This window comes from Scyliorhinus torazame, chromosome 8 (genome assembly GCF_047496885.1).
Source record: "Scyliorhinus torazame isolate Kashiwa2021f chromosome 8, sScyTor2.1, whole genome shotgun sequence".
Taxonomy (NCBI): Eukaryota; Metazoa; Chordata; class Chondrichthyes; order Carcharhiniformes; family Scyliorhinidae; genus Scyliorhinus; species Scyliorhinus torazame.
This window is the reverse complement of record NC_092714.1, coordinates 76,268,130-76,292,324: the sequence shown is the minus strand read 5'-3', so window position 1 is coordinate 76,292,324 and position 24,195 is coordinate 76,268,130. Positions and strand designations below refer to the sequence as shown.

At 54.0% G+C, this 24,195-nt stretch overlaps 1 long non-coding RNA gene across 1 annotated transcript in view; it reads right to left on the bottom strand.

Annotated features, from left to right (window-relative positions):
* Positions 1-24,195, bottom strand: part of LOC140427956 (uncharacterized) — a 273,707-nt gene that overhangs the window by 240,462 nt on the left and 9,050 nt on the right. Inside the window, exon 2 of the long non-coding RNA XR_011948671.1 lies at positions 5,869-6,004. This is a non-coding gene — a long non-coding RNA (uncharacterized lncRNA). The remainder of the gene's footprint in view (positions 1-5,868; positions 6,005-24,195) is intronic.

Here is a 24,195-nt window from a genome sequence, read left to right as displayed (position 1 = left end):
GATGGTGGGAAGAAGAGGTAGAGTGGGTTAGGATGGAGGAGGAATCTTGTCAGGGGTCCAGCTTAAGGGTCATGGTGCTGAGTAGGTATTCAGGGAGCCCAGTGGTGCAGTCCACTGTGAAGATTTGGAATCAGTTGAGGAGGCTATTTGGGGTGGAAGGGATGTTGGTGCTAACGCCACTGTGCGAGAATCATGGGTTTGAGCCGGGGGGGATGGATAATGTATACAGGAGGTGGAGGGAAGTGGGGTTGGTCAAGATGAGGGATCTGTATTTGGAGAAAGGGTTTGCAATTTGGAGGAGCTAAGGGAGAGGGTAGAGCTCCCGCGAGGGAGTGAGTTCAGGTATCTGCAGGTTAGGGACTTTGCGTGAAAGGTCTGGAAGGAGTTCCCCAGGTTGCTGGTATACCCTCTCCTGGAGTGAATGCTACTCCCGGATGTGGAAGGGGATGGAAAATTGGGGATATATACAGGTGGCTGGGGGAGCAGGGAGGTGAGCGGGTGGTGAAGATCAAGGAAAAATTGGAAGGAGAATTAGGAGTGGAGATCAATTGGGGAGTATGGAGTGAGGCACTGCGTAGGGTAAACGGGACCTTCTCTTGCGCAAGAATGAGCCTGATACAGTTTAAGGTGGTGCACAGGATGCAGATGACTCGGGTGAGAATGAGTGGGTTCTTCCAAGGGATGACAGATGAGTGTGAGAGGTGTGGGCGGGGGCCTGCGAATCACGTGCACATGTTTTGGTGTTGTGGAAAATTGGGACGGTTTTGGGCGGGAGCATTCGCGGTCCTAGCAAGGATAGTGGAGGAGGAAGTTCATCCGGACCCTTTGGTGGCGATATTCAGGGTTTCAGAGAAGCCGGAGCTCATGGAGAGGAGGCAGGCCGATGTCGTGGTTTTCGCCTCTCTAATTGCCTGCCGGCGAATTTTACTGGAGTGGCGGTCGGCATCGCCACCGGGGGTAGCAGCATGGTTGGGTGACCTGTACGACTTCCTGTGTTTGGAAAAGATAAACTACAAGTTAAGGGGCTCAGCAGGGGAGTTTGAGAAAAGGTGGGGGATGTTTGTGATGGTGGGGGGGGGCGGGTGAAAAAGGGGGAAATGTCAGACAAACTGTATCGTTGATTTTTGGGAAGTATGTTAAACAGGTGCTGTAACCTGCTTTGATACATGTTTGTAATAAAATACATTAAAAAAAAAGAAAATGGGTCTTTTCAAAATGTGCGCATCAGCCCCTTCAGTGAGAAAAAATTGTCCCCACTCGCACATACAGGCTGGACAAGCCGAGGTTAGAAACCTAAGCAGAACTACTGGGACAGGTGAGTATGGGACACAGTTCCACCTCCCCACAATTTCTGTTTGACTTGGCTCATATTTCTCCCTGGAATTGTCCCTGAAGGTTCACCACAACATTTTGCTCTCTGAGAAAGAAAAATCATGCAAAGAATAGACAACAGCTTGCCTGTCCTCCCCCTCAGTCCTGAATTGATATATGAGAGAGGAGGAGAGAGAACCTAAAAGATTACAACTGCAGGAAGGAATAAAGCTGCAAAGAGCCTGGGAGATTGGTTCCATGCCAGTAATGTGATGGCAGCATCATAAAAGATGATGAAATATTGAGATGATTAAAGCTCTTGCAATTGTTCAGGATGCCTTGGCTTTAAAATTCATACAAAACAGCATGAACACAGTTGATAACACCTAGTACCTGAGGGAAGTGAAAAGACCACAACATTCTTATTACATTTGCTGCTTCCTGCTGCCGGGCAATTAAATGAAATCAGATGTATGCACCTGGCTGCATGGCTAACGCAGCAATCACTTGGAAAATGCTTTTAAATAAGGAGAAGCGTCTAATTCTAAAGCTATCCCCTGTTGTGTTTAAAAATATACCCATGGTGCAACAAGGTGAATGATACTGATAACTTCAGTATCACTGGCATTGGTCTGTTACGTTTCAGATACTCACTGAACTTCTGACACAAATCCATTAAATGATAAAGATGTAGATGTTTTTCTGAGTCTCAGATCTGAGTATCCTCCTCATGGTGTCAGTTATTTTCCCCTGCTTGTGCTTATAAATGAGCAAAAATAGAGCCTGCAGTTATAAATGACTGAATATGAGGAAGAATGCACTTGCTTTAAACAGGCTGAGCACTGCTTCTGAATGTATGTGATGTGCTGCTGCTAGTGGCACCCTTGGGATATCAAATTGCAATTTTGAAGTTCTTTCTGAGGAGCTTTGTTGTCACTCACTGTGTCACCTCCTTTTAAAAGGTAAGGAAGCATATGAATTAAATTTGAATCGCAAGGCTGCATTTTAATATGCAGGAGTGTGTGAGTTTGGAAGCGGATGGGAGTTGAGACTGGAAAAATTGACAGCACATCAGGAAGACGTCTCCAACACAACTTCAGAGCGTTTGGTTGCAAACGTGAAAGCACCTCTGGAGGGATAGGTTGTCAATTAAAAAATATTAATCATTGATTTACAGCGAAGTTAACGCGGGGCAGGATTTCACAGATGGTGAGGTTTCCCACTCCGCTACCTGAAGATTCAGTGGGGAATGAACCCCCACCGTTCACAGCAACACCGCAGTCATTTAATGTTCTGAAGAGTGTTCAGTGGCTGAAAATGGGCCTTCTGCCCTTCACTCAGGAAGATGTCCTACCTCAGAGAGCTTCTGGACAATCAGCAACCCCAGCAGCTGCAGTGGCCATAGGACTGGGACAACAAGCGGTCCCCAGATTCTATGTCCGAGGCCGGCATTTTCCAATCCCGCCTCGGGGGGAGCGAGCTTCTGGCCTCTGGTGGGATTTTCCGGTCCCACCAAAGTCAATGGCAATTTGCATGGCTCACCAGGCCCCACCGCCAGGGAACCCGCCGTGGAGGTTGACATCGGCGGACCGGAAGATCCTGCCGGTGGGAAGCACTGGAAAATACTGCCACTAGAATCCAGGGTCAGATAAGTGCAGGAGGGGTTTGGGGGTTGGGGGAAGGAGCGTGGTTTGTGGGGGAAAGGGTAGTTTCATGGTGGGGAAGCAAAATGAGACCAGTGGAGGAGGGGTGGTGGATGTCTTGATGAAGAGGCCAGGGGGAGAGGGAGTCCCCCATGGGGTCAGACCTTTAAAGGGGGCACATGATGTGGAAAGGGGGTTACCCCTCATTCCCCATTCCAACCATATATATAATTTGGGCATTCTTCACTTTAGTGACCACAGATGAATGGATAAATTTTATTATGGTATATATCGTCAGAGTCGGGTCTGAGGTGTCGGTTCCAAACCTGGCTGATCTTTATCTTACCAGTTTGTCATGATATTCAGACATGCAGATAATGATATATAGACAGGCACAGACAGGCAGCTAATGAACATAGAGAACAGGACATGACCAATGAGCAGGCAGGACACTCAGGGGTGGTATCTCACTATAAAAGGCACAAGGCACTCACACTCCGCCTCTTTCCTCTGATGAACATCTACAGAGTGAGTCAGGGTGTATGTACAGTATCACACCTCCAGCACGTGGCTAAGAGCTAGTCTGGCTCAGTCAGACAGAGTAACCACACTTAGGTTAGCAGAGAGTCGAACTCATAGAGAACTGTGCTAGCTGTGCTACTGGTTCAATAAATCAGATTGAACTAACTTCAAGGTCAGGAGTATGTTTTGGTTAAAGCTGCATCCAGTTGCAGCCTGTGTTATCCCAGAGTACATAACACGACACAGTTATTACAGTCCCATGGGCTCCCTGTCCCTCAGCGGGGCTCATGGGGAGGCTAATTGCTTTTACCCCATGTGTCTCGTGTGGTTTATAACATTCACACAAGAATAAGACAAAAAACACTGGAAATACTGAGCAGGCCAGTCATTGTCTGTAAAGAAAATGAGAATGTTAACATTTTAGGCATAGCTTTTTGTCTGCCTTGACTTGCTAAGTGTGTCGAGCATTATCTGGTTTTGTTTAAGATTACCAATCTTAATCATTTATTCCTTATACAGGGGTACGTGATGAGAGATAGTGATGTGTGGTTTATATCGCATGACTGAACTGATTTAATAACCTACAAATGTCGGTCGCACAGTGGGTAGCACTGTTGCTTCACAGCCCCAGGTTCAATTCCCGTCTTGGATCACTGTCGAGTCGGCACGTTCCCCCCCGTGTCTGCGTGGGTTTCCTCCGGGTGATTCGATTCCTCCCACAAGTCCTGAAAGACGTGCTGTTAGGTGAATTGGACATTCTGAATTCTCCCTCTGTGTACCCGATCAGGTGCCAAAATGTGGCGACGAGGGGCTTTTCACAGTAACTTCATTGCAGTGTGAATGTGAGCCTACTTGTGACAATAAAGATTATTATTATTAAATGTCGAAGTCACAAGTGGGTTGAGGTTGAGGGTATTGAAGTGCAACATTCTGAGACACTTCTCATGATTTTTGGAATCACACTTGACGGGCTATTCAGACCTTGAGTTGCAATCTTTAAACAAAATAATTTTTAATGGTAATTTTACTTTAAAAACCTGCTGCTGTCAACATAATTGAATGTTAAGTTGTGTCTTTATTGTTAATAAAGGTGTTATTCCAGTTGATATAATAATATAAGAACGGTAGGCCATTCAACCCCTCGAGCCTGCTCCAACATTTAATTAGATCATGGCTTATCTGTAATTCAACTCAATTTCCCTGCCTTAGATCCATGTCCTTTGATTCCCTTGCCTAACAGACATCTGTTGATCCAAGATCTTGCAGTCAAAGTAAAAAATATCTATTTCCCTGAAAAGCACAATTTTGCAAACAGGTTTTGATAGCAGCAGGTTTGAAAAATAAAAACGTCCATTCGACCTGATGCTAGCTTTCTGACACAGTAACAGCTGGTTGCTGATGAAAGATACGACTGTGCACAGTTAACATAACAGCCCAGTGGGAACGCTTTTGTTTGATCAAATTTGCTGCCATCAACAATTTGCTTGTTAAATTGTGTCCAGTAGAAACCTAAATGTTAACATAGGTTGGGTTTGAGTGTTAGTTACAACATGCCAGCTGGAACAGTAGAATGACTGCAGGTTATTCCACCACTCCAGCTGGCGCATCCCTCTTGCAAATTCCTACATTCAACTCACTCAAATTTGAATGCTTACTACTTTTGGCACAATTTAACAACCAAAATGAAACATTCTGTTAGTCATTGCACTGGATATAACTGGCCTCCCCTGTTTGTTCGTTATTCCCCCCACCCCATTCCGCCCCACCCATCCAAAGGGCTCAGGATGATCGCGTGCCGATTGAAGAGTTAAATATTGAGAAAGTGACTACACGCTGTTCATGCGTCCGTTGTCTTTCTAATGGTGGCAGGCACCAGGCATCCAAATGTCCCTCAGGAGATTTCATTGCCATATTTAAATTGAGAAATGTAGTAGTGAAAGCAAGTTGTGAGCTGATGGCTGTACAAGGTAAGTGCCTATTTCAGCACTGCGTGTGGCCAGGAGTGGCCAGTTCCCCTCTAGGTCCCTCAAGGAAGCCTTTGCCCTCCCTCTTGCTTCTCCAACCTATCTCCTAATTGCTGGAGATTGTCCCCAAAGGTCCTCAATCGCAGCCACCTCCAGCATTGATCCTTCCCGTCCGCCAGTCAGGCTATCAATCCGGATGCTGGTTGCCAGATAGGAAGCAGAACTACAAAATGAGATCCTACCATTAAGTTGTGCGGGATTTCCAAGTCCCTGGTCTAGTTGGTTCCTCAGCTACTCTGAGTTTCACCCACTTCCTTGTAGAGTTATTAAAAGCTAATGCAGGATCATGTTACAACAACAATCAAAAAATGTACTCAATTTAACGAACAAAAACGCTGAACTTTGTGTAAATCCAAAGGAGATTTTACCTTTGAGCTCCTTGGTGTCACGCTTGGTTGAATGCTGCCTTGAAGTCAACAAGACTGTCTCTCACCTCACCTCGGGAATTCAGCTCTTGTGTTTATGTTTAAACCAAGAATGCAATCAAACCTGGAACCAAGTGGTCTAGAGGAACACAAACTGAGCATCAGTAGGCAGATTATTGGTAGGCAAATACCACTTGATAACACTGGATATAGCCTTTAGAGGTACATCTTCACTTCAAATACTGTCAGTAAATGCGCAGGAAGCCGAGTGGGCTATCATATCCTGCAGACAATCGAGAGGACAATAGGGAGGGCAACCTACCCATCACCTGTTAAAGAGGCCCAAGTGTTAAAATGAGCAATGCATACGCCTGCACAAACCCTGCCTCGTTAATCCCACAGAATATCTGAGAACAACAAGCATGTACAGTTAGACAAATTCTTTTGATCTGAACTTAGTTTTTAAAGCAAAATTCCTGATGGAGAATACCGTGGATGCAAAGGTTAATGGGTTCAACGGCTGGGCCATTTAATGTTACTAACTTTCCCAGAGATAATTCAAGTGTTGCCGAAGGAGAAAGAGATAAATAATGCTTCAGCTTGATTAAACATGCATGTGTGCCAGAATACGCATAGACAAACATATAAAAAAATAATATGTTGTAGTGCTGTAAAGCAATTTTTATTTTTTCAAACATTCCTTCTGTTCAAACAGCTCAAGGAACATTAATAAAAGCTCCATTTCAGGCAGTAGAAGTAATTTAACTCGAATTATCAGAAATTCACGGGCACTGTACTTTAAAATTTCAGGTAGACATCCTCGGCTGGTACGGTATCTGAGGTTGGAAAGATTACCTCCCGTGACCAAGGGCGGCAGGGTAGCACAGTGGTTAGCACTGTTGCTTCACAGCGCCAGGGTCCCAGATTTGATTCCTGGCTTGGGTCACTGTCTGTGCCGAGTCTGCACGTTCTCCCCGTGTCTGCGAGGGTTTCCGCCGGGTGCTCCGGTTCCCTCCCACAAGTCCCGAAAGGTGTGCTGTTAGGTGAATTGGACATTATGAATTCTCCCTCCGCGTACCCAAACAGGCGCTGGAATGTGGTGACTAGGGGCTTTTCACAGTAACTTCATTGCAGTGTAAGCCTACCTTGTGACAATAATAATGATAAAGATAAAGAAATTCCATGAGATGTGTTCTATCACTTCTCAATAAACAGCGGCTGTTGATGGAAGTTATTGAGAAGTGTGTTTTGGCTGTGAGGGTACACTAGTTAGATAGGAACATAGCCCACCCCGTGCCTGTACCTCTGGTGGATTTCTCAGGGCATGGGACCCGGGTGGAGTTGTGTCGTCCACCATGGGTCGGCGGGGGGGGGGGGGGGGGGGGGGGGGGGGGGGGGGGGAGCAGAAAATGGCACCCAGCATTGCCAGCAGAACTTTTCAAAGAATTAAGTATTTTTTCTGCATTTCCCACCAGGCTTGGTGCATTTGGTTGTATTGAACAAAGTGGTCCTGATTTTTTAAGCCTCTGTAGCCAATAGTGACCATGGATTTCCTAGCGCCCATTATTGCCAAGGTAGGTATGACAAAAAAAATGTCTTGTATTCTCATTATTTGTACCCACCCATGATAGTGCCACCCATAATGGGTCAGACATAGTGAATGTTCAGTTTGCAGTGGGAAATTTAGAGGTGGTGTCGGTTTCCTGCCTTTACAGCTGATGCCAGTTTACCACCATAACTGCAGAATTCCCTCATGATTGCAATCTAATGTTAGTTCAAATTATTTGCTTCAGTATAATTTGAACGCACAGTAATTTGCCCCAGAGGTGAGAATGCTACTATGTCAAGCTGACACCAATAAAATAGTAACTTCAAAATTTATTAACAGCGTGCAGGTAAATTATATTTAATTTTCTCATTTGTCTTAAAGATGAGACGTTAGATCAAGGCCCCACCTGTCCTCTCAGGTGAACGTAAAAAAATTCTACATCATCATTTCGAAGAAGAGCTGGGGAGTTATCACAGTATCCTGGTTGATATTTATCCCTCAATCAACATCACAGAAACAGAATCATCAGCATTTTGCTGTTGGTGGCAGTTTGCTGAGCGTGAATTGGCTGCCACGCTTCCATTTTGCAAATGACTTCAAAAAGTACTTCATTGGCTGTAAAGTACTTTGAGATGTCCAGTGTTTGTGGAAAGTGCAACGTGAACGTAATTCTTTTCTCCTCATTCTTTACTGACTGTCTTTGCTGCCAACATGGATATTTTGAGAGTACCTCTGCCATGTTTTACTGCTTCAGAGAATCATGCAGCTATGCCGAATTGGGGCAACCATCTTTGAGTCTGGACCTTTGTATCAGACTGGCAGCAAAACAGGCTTTTGTAGACTTGACACTGCTTTATTGAAATTCATTCAGTGTAAAAAAAAAAGACCTTTGCACTATTTTAATGCAGAAGTAAAGTTGGTACATTAAAGTAGCAAACTAAGGAACAGAAAATATGGGAGACATTTAGGCAGCATCTTGCATCGAATGCCGTCGGAGTTTTATTTTCTGAGTTGCAGCATCAGCAATATTTTTCTTGCCTCTTTAATTTTGAATGTTTAAACATTGTAAATGGTAATATGTTTTCTGCCATTCATCTGCAGTTGTAAAATATTTAAAATCTACAGACCTGCATCCTTTTCCTGCCTACAATACGTTTATAGAATAGTCAGCAGGCAGGGCACAGCCTGCACGGACCAGTGCACTTGCACAGGCGAACATATTGCATTGGCAGGAGAATATGCCCATGATTTAACTAAATAGGAACAAAGTCCCATAGCAGGTGCACTTAGCCACATGTTTCCCGGAGCTTGTATCGCTGAGAAATACGATGCTATAAAACGTCACTGAAGTTAGATAGGGGGCTCAGCAGGAAACACATAGCTGAGACCACACATAGCCCCGTTTTCTGCAATGAGGAGCTCCGCTCGCCGGAACCCCTCAGTTTAGCGAGAGATCGGCATGCCATTTGTAAATGGCGCCCGAACTCTGGAGCTCCCGACGTGACCCGCAACCCCCAACTCACCATGAGGGGGTCCCCGGCCATCCCGCACCTCCAAACACCCGCACAGGATAACCCCAGCCTCTTCACCACCACGCAGAAAATGCCAGCTTGGCACCGCAAACATGGTACCCTGGCAGTGTCCCTGCCACCTGGCAGTGACCCTGCCACCTGGCAGTGTCACCTGGGCACCTTGGCAGTGCCAGGCTGGCATCCAGGTGGCATTGCCAGGGTGTCAGGCTGGTAGTACCAGGGTTCCACCCTGCTAGAGGGTAAGCACCTGGGGGCCTCCAATCCCGTGAGAGACCCTCATGAGTGCCATTCCGTCTGGTCTCAGTTTGTAGCACACAGTACTAACGGCACTCACCCAAGGTCTCCGAGGTGAAAGGGATAGATATCAACACCTTGGTTCCTTGGGAAACTACATATTAAAGTGAGACTAGCTGTCTTGCTCTAATATGCAGATTTGTCAAAATGTTATCCCACCAACAATGGGTGGGATTCACATCTCAATTCTTGTGTGATCGAGTTAGATCTTTTTAAATTTAAAAAAATAAATTTAGAGTACCCAATTCTTTATTCCCAATTAAGGGGCAATTTAATGTGGAAAAATCACCTACTCTGCACATCTTTTTGTGTTGTGAGGGTGGGGGTGAGACTCACATTGAGGATACCCTCCATCGTATTGTGTGGCACTACCACCCTGCTAAATGAGATAGACTTCAAAGAGATCTAGCAACTCAAGACTGGGCATCCATGAGGTGCTGTGGACCATCAGCAGCAACAGAAATGTATTCAGCCACAGTCTGCAACCTTATGGCCCGGCGTACCCCCCACTCTACCATTACCACCAAGCCAGGGGATCAACCCTGGCTCAATGAAGAATGTAGGAGAGCATGCCAGGAGCAACATCAGGCATACCCAAAAATGAGGTGTCAACCTGGTGAAGCTACAACACAGGACTACCTGTGTGCCAAACAGCATAAGCAGCAAGTAATAGACAGAGCCACGCAATTCCACAACAAATCCATCAAATTTAAGCTCTGTTGGTGGACAATTAAACAACTCACAAGAGTAGGAGGCTGAACAAATATCCCCATCCTCAATGATGGAGGAGCCCGGCATATATGTGCAAAAGACAAGGCTGAGGCATTCGCAACAATCTTCAGCCAGAAATCCCCGAGTGGATGACCCATCTCGGTCTCCTCTGGAGGTCCCAGCATCACAGATGTCAGTCTTCAACCAATACGATTCACTCCACATGATATCAAGAAACGGCTGAAGGCACTGGATACTGCAAAGACCCTGACAATATTCCAACAATAGTACTGAAGATTTGTCCTCCAGAACCTGCCGCACCCATGGCCAAGCTGTTCCAGTACAGCTACAACACTAATATCTACCCGGTAATGTGGAAAATTGCACAGGTGCATCCTGTGCACAAGAAACAGGACAAATCCAAACCAGCCAATTATCGCCCTATCAATCTACTCTCCATCATCAGCAAAGTGGTGAAATCTGGGGACCTCCGGAGGAGACCGAGATGGGTCATCCACTCGGCATTTCTGGCTGAAGATTTTTGCGAATGTCTCAGCCTTGTCTTTTGCACATATATGCTGGGCTCCTCCATCATCAACAGTGCTATCAAGTGACACTTATTCAGCAATAACCGTGGATGCTCAGTTTGGGTTCCGCCAGGGTCACTCAGCTCCTGACCTCATTACAGCCTTGGTTCTAAAGACAAAAGAGCTGAATGCCAGAGGTGAGGTGAGAGTGACTGCCCTTGACATCAAGGCAGCATTTGACTGAGTATGGCATCAAAGAGCCCGAGCTAAACTGGAGTCAATGGGAATCGGGGAAATCTCTCTGCTGGTTGGAGTCATACCTGGCACAAAGGAAGATGGTTGTGGTGGTTGGAGGTCAATCATCTCAGCTCCAGGACATCACTGCAGGAGTTCCTCAGGGCAGTGTCCTAGGCCCAACCATCTTCAGCTGCTTCATCAATGACCTCCCTTCCATCATAAGTCAGAAGTTAAGATCTGCAAACATGTTCAGCACCATTCGTAACTCCTCAGATCATGAATCCGTCGTGTCCAAATGGAACAAGACTTGGATAATATCCAGGCTTGGACTGACAAGTGGCAAGTTATATTCATGCCACACAAGGGCCAGGCAATGACCATCTCCTACAAGAGAGAATCTAACCACCGCCTCTTGACATTCAATGGCATTACCATCACTGAATCCCACACAATCAACATCTGGGAGGGTTACCCTTGATCAGAAACTGAACTGGACTAGCCACATTAATTCAGGTCAAAAGCTAGGAATCCTATGGTGAGTAACTCACCTCCTGACCCCCCGAAGCCTGTCCACCATCTACAAGGCACAAGGCAGGAGTGTAATGGAATACTCTCTGCTTACCAGGATGAGTGCAGCTCCAACAACACTCAAGAAGCTCGACACCATCCAGAGCAAAGCAGCCCGCTTGATTGCTCCCCTTTCCACAAACATTCAAACCCTCCACCACCGATGAACAGTGGCGCCGTGTGTAACATCTACAAGATGCACTGCAGCAACTCACCAAGGTTCCTTAGTCAGCACATTCCAAACATAAAGGACACCGTGGGCGCGATCGAATGGTCACACTGCGCCCGAAATGTAGCGTGCTGTGCGCAAAGTGGCCGACAGAAGCCGGAAGACCCCCAGGAGACTCCCAGGATCTCCCCAACACTCAAGAAGCTCAACACCATCTAGGACAAAGCAGCCCGCTTGATTGCTCCCCCTTCCACAAACATTCAAACCCTCCACCACCGACGAACAGTGGCAGCATGTGTACCATCTACAAGATGCACTGCAGTATCTCACCAAGGTTCCTTAGTCAGCACCTTGCAAACCCACGACCGCTACCATCTAGAAGGACAAGAGCTGCAGACACCTGGGAACACCAGCACCTGGAGGTTCCCCTCCAACTCCCTCAGCAACCTGACCTGGAAATATATCGCTGTTCCTTCACTGTCGCTGGGTCAAAATCCTGGAACCCCCTCCCTAACAGCACAGTTGGTGTACCTACACCTCAAGGACTGCAGCGATTCAAGAAGGCAGCTCACTACCGTCTTGTGAAGGCAACTAGGGATGGGCAATTGTTATAACCTGCCTGCTTACCATTGGCTGGGGACTAATGACAATCACAACATCCTGTGAGAGTATGAGCTTCCCCAATGAGGGGGCGGAGAAATCATTAGCAGACTCCCTGTATAAATAAAGCTGGCCAGTTTGGAACCAGCAGGAAGGAGTGAGCAGCATGTGGGGTTGCTGCTGTTGTGCATATATATGTTATTGTAAATAAACATTATTTCTTTGTATCCTTGAAACTCGTGCTGGATTCTTCGTGGCCCTCACAAAACTGGCGACGAGGGTTAAAGTGAATAGCTGTCTACACTGCTGAAGCCACCTCCCTGGATTTTTGTTGGATACAGGTTGGAAGTTGTTTTCTATTACACCATGCCTTCGTACGGACGTTTGGATGTTTTTGATGCTGCGCTGGAGAGTTGGAACCAGTATGCACAACGGATGCGTTACTATTTCCGGGCAAACAATATCACTGAAAACGAGCGCCAGGTGGTCATATTGCTCACCGCCTGCGGCCTGCATACGTTTGGGGTGATTAGGAGCCTTACGTACCCAGCTGCGCCGGACACCAAAACGTTTGATGAACTTGTGAATTTAGTGGGGCAGCACTTTAACCCAACCCCGTCCACGATAGTCCAACGTTACCGGTTTAATACTGCTGAGAGGACCCCAAGAAAATCCCTTGCCGACTTTCTATCCAGGCTACGCAGGATTGCGGAGTACTGTGACCATAGTGAGACCTTGTCAGAAATGTTACGCGACCATTTGGTTTGCAGTATTACAATGCGGCCACCCAGAGAAAGTTGTTAGCTCAGCCAACATTGACTTTTCAACAGGCCATTCAAATAATATTGTCCCGAGAGAGTGCAGAACGAGGAGTGAAGGATATACAGGGAATGGAAGTGCATGCCTTGGGGCGCAACCCCTTCCGTCCGAAAAAGTCCCGCCGCACTCCTGCGGTACCTTGGGCGAGACGACATCCGGATCGACGCCAGTGGCCGTCGGACATTCCTCCCCGAAGGGAGCCTTCTCCAGAACCAATGGATGAGGAGCCATGTCATTGTCAGACTTGTAGGCGCCGCCCTGTCGCGGACGCCGGTCATGGGGGCGCCAGAGGCGCCATTGTTCCGACCGAAACTGGGACCAGCCCAGGGGCCGTACCTTCCATGTGGATGAACCTGCGGCGACTACTCCTGAGGACGTGGAGACGGAGGACAACAGCCTGCAGCTCCATTGTGTGGCAGCTCCCCGTGTGGCCCCCATTAAGGTGACAGTACGGCCAATGGTCACCCACTTGAGATGGCGTTGGACACTGGCGCAGCGGTCTCCATGATCGCCCAGAGAACATTCGACTGCATCAAGCAGGGTATACAGACCCTTACATTAGCCGACACACAGGCCAGGTTGGCCACCTACACGGGGGAACCATTGGACATTGCAGGAACTACGATGACCCCTGTTATTTATGGACGCCAGGAGGGGCGTTTCCCACTTATCGTGGTGCACGGCCATGGGCTCAGCTTGTTGGGTCGGGACTGGTTGCGCTATTTGCGGTTGCAGTGGCAGCACATCCTCCAAACAGTTTCTGGAGGGTTGACTGAGGTGCTAGGACGATACACAGATGTATTCCAGCCCAGTTTGGGGAAAATAAAAGGGGCCGTAGCCTGCATCCAAGTCAAACCAGGAGCCACGCCACGCTATTTCCGGGCACGCCCAGTGCTTTACACCTTGCTTGAGAAGGTAGAAGGGGAGCTCACTCGTTTGAAAACTTTGGGTATTATCAGGCCCGTCCGTTTCGCTGACTGGGCAGCACCAATTGTACCTGTAATGAAGCCAGATGCCACAGTTCGCTTGTGCAGCGACTACAAACTTACAGTGAATACGGCTTCCCGACTCGACCGATATCCAATGCCTCGCATAGAGGATCTCTACGCAAAGCTTGCAGGTGGACTCTCGTTCACAAAATTAGATATGAGTCACGCCTACCTGCAGTTGGAGCTGGACCCTGCCTCCCGACCATATGTAACGATTAATACACATCGGGGCCTGTATGAATATACACGTTTGCCCTTTGGAGTATCCTCTGCCTGCGCTATTTTTCAACGCATTATGGAGGGCATTTTGAGAGGTTTACCACGTGTCGCTGTCTACTTAGATGACGTTTTGATCACAGGGACGTCGGAGCAGGAACATTTGGAAAATCTGGAGGCTGTCCTTAGACGCATTTCGGAGGCTGGAGTCCGTTTACTTCGCACAAAGTGCGTCTTTCAGGCGAAGGAAGTAGTCTACCTGGGTTATTGGGTGGACCGCGAAGGTTTGCACCCCGTTGCAGAGAAGGTGCGTGCGATTCAACAGGCCCCCGCCTCGACTGACACTTTGCATCTTCGTTCTTTTCTCGGCCTCGTAAACTATTACGGGAAGTTCCTCCCCAATCTGGCAACTACGCTGGCCCCGTTACATCTTCTGCTAAAGAAAAATCACACCTGGGTTTGGGGTCAGCCGCAAGAAACCGCTTTCCGGCGGGTAAAACAACAATTGTCGTTGTCTGGGTGACTAACCCACTACGATCCTGGAAAGCCTTTGCTCATCACATGTGATGCATCCCCGTATGGTATTGGGGCCGTCCTGTCCCACAAGATGGAGAACGGGGCCGAGCGGCCGATAGTTTTCGCCTCCCGCACATTGACTGCAGCGGAAAAAAAGTACGCGCAGATCGAGAAGGAGGGCCTGGCAGTGGTCTTTGCGGTGAAACGTTTCCACCAGTACGTGTATGGCCGCCACTTCACTATCGTGACTGATCATAAGCCTCTGCTGGGTCTTTTCCGAGAGGATAAGCCAATACCGCCCATTGCTTCCGCACGGATCCAGCGCTGGGCTTTGTTGCTTGCTGCATACAAGTATTCTCTTGAGCACAGACCAGGAACGCAGATAGCGAATGTCGACGCACTGAGCCGATTGCCCTTATCGACGGGCCCCATGTCGACCCCCACGACCGGTGAGGTGGTTGCAACCCTAAATTTTATGGACACCTTGCCTGTCACGGCATTACAGATCCGTGAGTGGACCCAGACGGAGCCAGTCCTGTCAGGGGTTCGACACATAGTCCTGTATGGTGGGCAGCATAGACAGCTCCCAGGCGAGTTGCGGGCATTTTCCTCCAAGATGTCAGAATTCAGCGTGGAAGACGGCATCCTCTTGTGGGGGACATGTGTGATTGACCCCGAAAAAGGCCAGGAGCTGATACTAAGAGACTTGCACAATGGACATCCAGGTGTGACCAAATGAAAAATGTTGGCCCCGAGTTATGTTTGGTGGCCAGGCCTCGATACCGACATTGAGAAGATGGCCCAAAACTGCTCCATTTGTCAGGAGCATCAGAATCTTCCGCCGGCTGCGCCCCTACATCACTGGGAATGGCCAGGGCGGCCTTGGGCGCGCTTGCATGTGGATTTCGCTGGCCCTTTTCAAGGATCCATGTTCCTTTTATTAATCGACGGCCAGTCTAAATGGCTAGAGGTGCATAAGATGCGAGGCACAACGTCCTGTGCAACAATTGAGAAGATGCGTTTCTCTTTTAGTACACATGGCCTCCCCGAGGTGCTGGTCACGGATAACGGCACACCATTCACAAGTGAGGAGTTTGCGAGGTTCATGAAGATGAACAGCATATGCCATATCCGCACTGCCCCTTACCACCCGGCTTCAAATGGGTTGGCGGAGCGCGCAGTGCAGACATTCAAACGAGACCTAAAGAAGCAGTCTTCCGGGTCAATGGACACGAGACTGGCTCGCTTTTTGTTTTCGTATAGAACCACGCCCCATGCGGTGACTGGGGTAGCTCCCGCAGAACTCCTAATGGGCCGGAGACTTCCCACCCGCCTTAGTATGGTTTTCCCGGACATTGGCGCAAAAGTACGCCGCACACAAGAACGGCAGGGACAGGGATTTTCTCGGCATCGGCCGATTCGGCAGTTTGCGCCCGGTGACCCAGTGTTCGTTCGCAATTTTGCTGGTGGTGCCCAGTGGGTCCCTGGCGTAATCTTTCGCCAAACGGGTCCTATATCGTACCAGGTGCAAGCCCAGGGTCGAATCCAGTGCAAACATGTAGACCACGTTCGGTCCAGAAGACTATCCCTTCCAAAGATTCCCCTCCCCCGGAGCTCATTTCTACAGCCGCAGAGACCAGAGACAATGGAAAGTAGTCCTCACAATCTTCTTCTGGTGCCTCACTCAAAGCCTGCGCAGGTCATTACAGCACCGCGTGGAGATAGAGACGCCGAGATGACAGAGGCAGCAGACTCTGACACCGAGATGGAGACACAGGACGCATCAGAAGGGGAATCCTCGGGCCCACGGGCCGTGGATGTACAACTGTTACGCCGTTCATCACGGAAGCGCCGGTCTCCGTATCGTTACACGCCGCCCGATCCAGCGCCTCGTCCAAATGGCGTCCGGCCTGCGGCGAAACGAGTCCGACGCCCTCCTTCGCCAGGGTCTTCGGTGGATTCCTTGGACTTTGGGGGGGAGGGATGTTATAACCTGCCTGCTTACCATTGGCTGGGGACTAATGACAATCCCACAATCCTGTGGGAGCATGAGCTTCCCCAATGAGGGGGCGGAGAAATCATTATATAAATAAAGCTGGCCAGTTTGGAACCAGCAGGAAGGAGTAAGCAGCAAGTGAGGTTGGTGCTGTTGTGTATATATATGTTATTGTAAATAAATGTTATTTCTTTGTACCCTTGAAACTCGTGCTGGATTCTTCGTGGCCCTCACAAAAGCAATAAATGCTGATCTAACCAGCGACGCCCACATCCTGTGAATGAATTTTAAAAGCGACACGGGGAGAATGTACGAACTCCACATGGACAGTGATCCGGAGCTGGGATCGAACCCAGGTCCTCGGTGTTGTGAGGCATGAGTGCTAACCACTGTGCTGCCCCTGAGGTCATGTTAGATCTTGCGAGGTGTTGCGTGCTGGGGAGATCCTGGGAGTCTCCTGGAGATCCCGGCTTCTGTCGGCCACGTTGCGCGCATCACGCTACTTTTCGGGCGCATGTGATTGCGTCCACAGTGTCCTTTGTTTTACCCTCAGTGGAATAACAGTCAGTATTAACAGCTGCACGTTTCACAGCTTATCTGTGCTTGTGCTACATCTCTGCTTCTTTTCCACTTGCCTGAGTTCCTTCTCCTATTGCAATTCCAGCAAAGAGAAGTGCTCATGTATCTAAGACACACTTCAACAACTTTGAATGGCTGCAGTAGCTGTAAAACAATTGTTAGTAGCTGTATTTAAATCTGGAAAGATCAATGTGAAGCAAACTTCAGTTCTAACACACTGAATGGAAGCTCAGCAAAGAGTACTACAACTGCAAGCTGTTATACTGATTGGCTAATTGAACTGTCAACATCTAGAATTTGATGCTGGGCTCATAGAGACTGCTGATTGCAAATACATAAATCACTCAGTTTTATAAAAATAAATGGAATTAACTCAACTATGTATCACCAGAATTTTCTGTATGAAGTGAGAATTCTGCACTATTAATGTTTTGTATTACTGCTATCTCAGCAGTACATTTGGAGGTAATAGTTCCTGAAAGGATACTTCCATCTTACTATCAACTGATCAGACAGAGAAGCAGTTTGTCCTCTGTGATTGTTTTTGCATCAAATTAAATAAAAATCCCCTCAGATCATCATTGTTGAATAGAAAACTGTAGCACCTATTTTAATTCTCTATTCCTGATGAAACAGGGGGCGGGATTCTCCGACCCCACGCCGGGGCGGAGAATCGCCGGGGGCTGGCGTGAATCCCGCCTCCGCCGCCTGCCGAATTCTCCGAAGGGTGAGAAATCGGCGGGGCGTCAATCGCGCCGCTCGCCTCGGAGAATGGCAGGGGCGGGCGGCGCGATTGACGCCCCGCCGACTTTTCAACCTTCGGAGAATTCGGCAGGCGGCGGAGGCGGGATTCACGCCAGCCCCCGGCGATTCTCCGCCCCAATGGACTCCACGGCTGCCCATATTCCCCCGGCCGGATGGGCCAAAGTCCTGCCGGCGTAAATCAATACACCTTTTTAACGGCGTCAACCAGTGCTGATGGTTGACGCCGTCCAGCGTGGAGGTAGGTCACGGCCCGGGGGGTGGCCGCAGGAGAGGTGATGGCGTGGCCACAGTCTATGCGTGTGGGGGAGAGGAGCGTGTGTGTGTGCAGCGGGGGGGGGGGCTTCGGGGGAGTGCCGGGTACGGGGGGGGATGAGTGCCGGCGAGGGGGAGGGGGGGTATGAGTGCCGGGTGCGGGGGATAAGTGCCGGGGTCGGGGGGATGAGTGCCGGGGACGGGGGGATGAGTGCCGGCGAGGGGGAGGGGGGGTATGAGTGCCGGGTGCGGGGGGATAAGTGCCGGGGTCGGGGGGATGAGTGCCGGGGACGGGGGGATGAGTGCCGGGTGCGGAGGGATGAGTACCGGGTTCGGGGGGGTGAGTGCCGGGGGGGGGGGGGGGGTGAGGGCCGGGGACAGGGGGGTGAATGCTGGGGACGGGGGGGGCGGGGCGGGGGAAGGGGGTGAATGCCGGGGACGGGGGGGGCGCGGGGGGGGTGAATGCCGGGGAGGGGGGTGAGTGCTGGGGAGGGGGGGTGAGTGCTGGGGAGGGGGGGTGAGTGCCGGGGAGTGGGGGGTGAATGCTGGGGACGGGGGGTCCGGGGAAGGGGGTGAATGCCGGGGACGGGGGGGGGGGGCGGGGGAGGTGAGTGCCAGGGAGGGGGGTGAGTGCCAGGGAGGGGGGTGAGTGCCGGGCACGTGGGGGTGAGTGCCGGGGAGGGGGGGGTAAGTGCCGGGGACGGGGGGGATGAGTGCCGGGTGCGGGGGGATGAGTACCGGGTTCGGGGGGGTGAGTGCCGGGGGGGGGGTGAGTGCCGGGGACAGGGGGGTGAATGCTGGGGACAGGGGGGGGGGCGGGGGAAGGGGGTGAATGCTGGGGACGGGGGGGGGGCGGGGGAAGGGGGTGAATGCCGGGGATGGGGGGGGGGCGGGTGGGGGTGAATGCCGGGGAGGGGGGTGAGTGCTGCGGAGGGGGGGTGAGTGCCGGGGAGTGGGGAGTGAATGCTGGGGACGGGGGGTCCGGGGAAGCGGGTGAATGCCGGGGACGGGGGGGGGGGGGTGAGTGCCAGGGAGGGGGGTGAGTGCCGGGTACGTGGGGGTGAGTGCCGGGGAGAGGGGGGGATGAGTGCCGGGTGCGGGGGGATGAGTGCCGGGTGCGGGGGGATGAGTGCCGGTTGCGGGGGGATGAGTGCCGGGGAGGGGGGTAAGTGCCGGGGAAGGGGGGGTAAGTGCCGGGGAGGGGGGTGAGTGCCAGAGAGGGGGGGGTGAGTGCCGGGGAGGGGGGGTGAGTGCCGGGGTGGGGGGTGAGTGCCGGGGAGGGGGGGGGGGGGTGAGTGCCGGGGAGGGGGGTGTGAGTGCCGGGGAGGGGGGTGTGAGTGCCGGGGAGGGGGGGTGAGTGCCGGGGAGGGGGGGGAGTGCCTGGGGAGGGGGGGGTGAGTGCCGGGGAGGGGGCGGGCGTGAGTGCCGGGGAGTGGGGGGGGGAGTGCCGTGGAGGGGGAGGGGGGCTGAATGCCGGGGAGGGGGGGCTGAGTGCCGGGGATGGGGGGGTGAGTGCCTGGGAGGGGGGGGGTGCCGTGGAGGGGGGGGTGCCGTGGAGGGGGGGGGGGTGAGTGCCGGGAAGGGGGGGTGGTGAGTGCCGGGGAGGGGGGTGGGTGAGTGCCGGGGAGGGGGGGAGGGTTAGTGCCAGGGAGGGGGGAGTTGAGCGCCGGGGAGGGGTGGGGTGAGTGCCGTGTACGGGGGGATGAGTGCCGGGGACGGGGACGGGACGGGGGGTGAGTGCGGGGAACGGGGGGATGAGTGCCGGGTACGGGGGGAGGGGGGGGTGAGTGACGGGGGGGGCGGGGGGTGGGGGTGTGAGTGCCGGGGGGGCGGGGGGGGGTTGGTGAGTGCCGGGGGGGGCGGGTGCGGAGGGATGAGTACCGGGTTCGGGGGGGTGAGTGCCGGGGGGGGGGGGGGTGAGTGCCGGGGACAGGGGGGTGAATGCTGGGGACGGGGGGGGGGGGTGGGGGTGGGGGGGAAGGGGGTGAATGCCGGGGGGGGGGCGGGGGGGTGAATGCCGGGGAGGGGGGTGAGTGCTGGGGAGGGGGGGGGTGAGTGCGGGGGAGTGGGGGGTGAATGCTGGGGACGGGGAGTCCGGGGAAGGGGGTGAATGCCGGGGAAGGGAGGGGGGACGGGGGGGGTGGTGAGTGCCAGGGAGAGGGGGTGAGTGCCAGGGAGGGGGGGTGAGTGCCAGGGAGGGGGGTGAGTGCCGGGCACGTGGGGGTGAGTGCCGGGGAGGGGGGGTAAGTGCCGGGGACGGGGGGGATGAGTGCCGGGTGCGGGGGGATGAGTACCGGGTTCGGGGGGGTGAGTGCCGGGGGGGGGGGGTGAGTGCCGGGGACAGGGGGGTGAATGCTGGGGTCGGGGGGGGCGGGGGAAGGGGGTGAATGCTGGGGACGGGGGGGGGGGGGCGGGGAAGGGGGTGAATGCCGGGGAGGGGGGGGGCGGGGGAGGTGAATGCTGGGGAGGGGGGTGAATGCTGGGGACGGGGGGTCCGGGGAAGGGGGTGAATGCCGGGGACGGGGGGGGGGGTGCGGGGGGGTGAGTGCCAGGGAGGGGGGTGAGTGCCGGGTACGTGGGGGTGAGTGCCGGGGAGAGGGGGGGATGAGTGCCGGGTGCGGGGGGATGAGTGCCGGGTGCGGGGGGATGAGTGCCGGGGAGGGGGGGGTAAGTGCCGGGGAGGGGGGGGTAAGTGCCGGGGAGGGGGGTGAGTGCCAGAGAGGGGGGGTGAGTGCCGGGGAGGGGGGGTGAGTGCCGGGGTGGGGGGTGAGTGCCGGGGAGGGGGGGGGGGTGAATGCCGGGGAGGGGGGTGTGAGTGCCGGGGAGGGGGGGTGAGTGCCGGGGAGTGGGGGGAGTGCCTGGGGAGGGGGGGGGTGAGTGCCGGGGAGGGGGCAGGCGTGAGTGCCGGGGAGTGGGGGGGGGGGAGTGCCGTGGAGGGGGAGGGGGGCTGAATGCCGGGGAGGGGGGGCTGAGTGCCGGGGATGGGGGGGGTGAGTGCCTGGGAGGGGGGGGTGCCGTGGAGGGGGGGGGGGTGCCGTGGAGGGGGGGGGGTGAGTGCCGGGGAGGGGGGGGTGGTGAGTGCCGGGGAGGGGTGGGTGAGTGCCGGGGAGGGGGGGGTGAGTGCCGGGGAGGGGGGGTGAGTGCAGTGGAGAGGGGGCGAGTGCCGGGGAGGGGGGGGGGGGGGTGAGTGCCGGGGAGGGGGGGGGGGTGAGTGCCGGGGAGGGGGGGGGTGAGTGCCGGGGAGGGGGGGGGGTGAGTGCCGGGGAGGGGTGGGTGAGTGCCGGGGAGGGGTGGGTTAGTGCGGGGGACGGGGGGGGGGGGGACGGGGGGGGGTGAGTGCGGGGAACGGGGGGCTGAGTGCGGGGGACGGGGGGGGTGAGTGCTGGGTATGGGGGGATGAGTGCCGGATACGGGGGGGTGGGTGCCGGGTACAGGGGGGTGAGTGCTGGGTACGGGGGGGTGAGTGCCGGGTACGGGGGGGTGAGTGCCGGGTACGGGGGGGGTGAGTGCCGGGTACGGGGGGGTGAGTGCCGGGTACAGGGGGGTGAGTGCCGGGTACGGGGGGGTGAGTGCCGGGTACAGGGAGGTGAGTGCCGGGTACGGGGGGGTGAGTGCCGGGCACGGGTTGGCGACCTCCCGGCCCCTCTGCTGCTCCTTCCTCCACCTGCTGTACCGGGACGGCTGCGTTGTGCGAACCAGCGATTGTACCAGATGCCTTATCACTAAAGTGCCCAACCGAGGTGAGTGTCTCTGTGATGGTGGAGGGTGTTGGAGACAGCAGTTGCGTTGTGTGGTGCGCACCGTCCGACTCTGAGTCCATGATACTTTGGGGTGGTGGTTCGTCTCCACCCATCCACTCTGTGTCACTGTCCTGTATTTCGGTTTCCTGGTTGGGGTCTCCTGGGTAGGGGTGTCCTGGGTAGTGGTCTCCTGGATAGGGGTGTCCTGGTTAGGGGTGTCCTGGATAGGGGTGTCCTGGGTAGTGGTGTCGTGGGTAGGGGTGTCCTGTGTAGGGGTGTCCTGGGTAGGGGTGTCCTGGGTAGTGGTGTCGTGGGTAGGGGTGTCCTGTGTAGGGGTGTACTGGGTAGGGGTGTCCTGGGTAGGGGTGTCCTGGGTAGGGGTGTCCCGGGTAGGGGTGAACTGGGTAGGGGTGTCCTGGGTTGTGGTTTCGTGGCTCGGCTGTGACGGGGGCCTGTGGCTGCCCCGCTCGTCGCTGGGTGGCACACGCCTGCGTCGCCGCAACCGCACGAGACGGGGGCGCCGTCTCCCGATTGCCCCAGGTCTCTCCGTCTCCCTTGGTTGCCCTGGGGCATCCTGCGGGCGTCGCGTGCCAGAGGGTCCGGGTCTCTCCGTATCCCGTGGTCGCCCTGGGGCATCCGGCGGGCGTCGCGTGCCAGAGTGTCCGGGTCCCTCCGTATCCCGTGGTCACCCTGGGGCATCTTGCAGGCGGTCGGCATCTGCGGGGATGGATGCCTCGACGTTTCCTCCTGCGATACACAATGAAGCATGCATGGTTAGACACGCAGGCGGTGATCAGGTGATACGGGGGAGGGGGGATATGGGGGATATGGGCGAGGGGGGATATGGGGGAAGGGGGATATGGGGGATATGGGGGAGCGGGGATATGGGGGATATGGGGGAGGGGAGATATGGGGGATATGGGGGAGGGGAGATATGGGGGAGGGGGGATATGGGGAAGGGGATATGGGGGAAGGGGGTTGTGTGGGGGGGATATGGGGGAAGGGGTTGTGGGGGATATTTGGGCAGGAGGATATGGGGAGGGGGGATATGGGGGAGGGGGGATATGGGGGAAGGGGATATGGGGGAGGGGGGATATGGGGGAGGGGGGATATGGGGGAGGGGGGCATATGGGGGATATGGGGGAGGGGGGATATGGGGGATATGCGGGAGGGGGGATGTGGGGGATGGGGGATATGGGGGAAAGGGGATATGGGGACGGGCTGTCGGTGGCTCACTTGCTGGTGGGCCCCTGGCCTCTGCATTGGCAACCTCCAGGTCCTTAGGTCCGCCAGCCTGTTCCAGGGCCCTTTCCTCATGTACGGTGAGTTCCCTCTCATCAGCTGGGCCCCCTCCAGTCCACTCATGCTCCCTATTGTTGTGTGCGCGCTTTCCCTGTGGGGTGGGTGGCAGGGGTAAAGGGTAACAGTGTTAGACAGGTGTATGAATGCACGCCATTGGTTGCGCGTATAGTGCAGAGGTTAGTGTTAGGGTTGGTTTCACCTGGGGGTGTGCCGCACATCGGGCAGGGAGTTGGGGGGGGGGGGGCGGAGTCACCCTGGCTGCCTTGACGAGGTCGTTCACCTTCTTGTGGCACTGGGTGCCTGTCCGTGGTGTCAGGGCCACAGTGCTGACGGCCTCTGCCACCTCCCTCCACAGACACCGGCTGAGGCGTGGGGCGACCCTGCGGCCGTGTCCGGGGTACAGGGACTCCCTCTTCTCCTCCACTGCGTCCAGGAGCGCCTCGATGTCGCGGTCCTGGAACCTCGGGGCTGGGCGGCGGGTGGCCATCCTGTCGGCTCTTCCGGGGTGGGGGGCGCATCTTTTGAGCCGTCACGCCGTGCGGCATCAATGACGCCGCATGGCGTCACCGTCCACGTCGGGTGACGCCATCCCGAATGGCGTCACGCCGCTGCTAGCCCATTCGGGGCCGGAGACTTTCCGTTGTTTGGGGGGGGGGGCCCGACGCCGAAGTGATCCGCGCCATTTTTGGCGCCGGGTGCCGGATATCGCGTGAGGTTTAACACAGGAGCAGAATGCCTGTCCCATTTATTCCTGCCTGGCATCAATTTAAACCCCAGATTTTGGGAGACATATTGAGGTGCTCTCCACAGGCAGACGTTCCAAGATGGGGGCTGATGATGTCATTTGATCTTTGGTTGGAGCATTCTGGAATGATCTGAGAGCACAAATGGTGCTATAAATCATCCTCCTTGTTTCGATTTTCACAATGCTAAATTTCTGAAACCATCAACTGAAAAGGCGAGCAGCTGC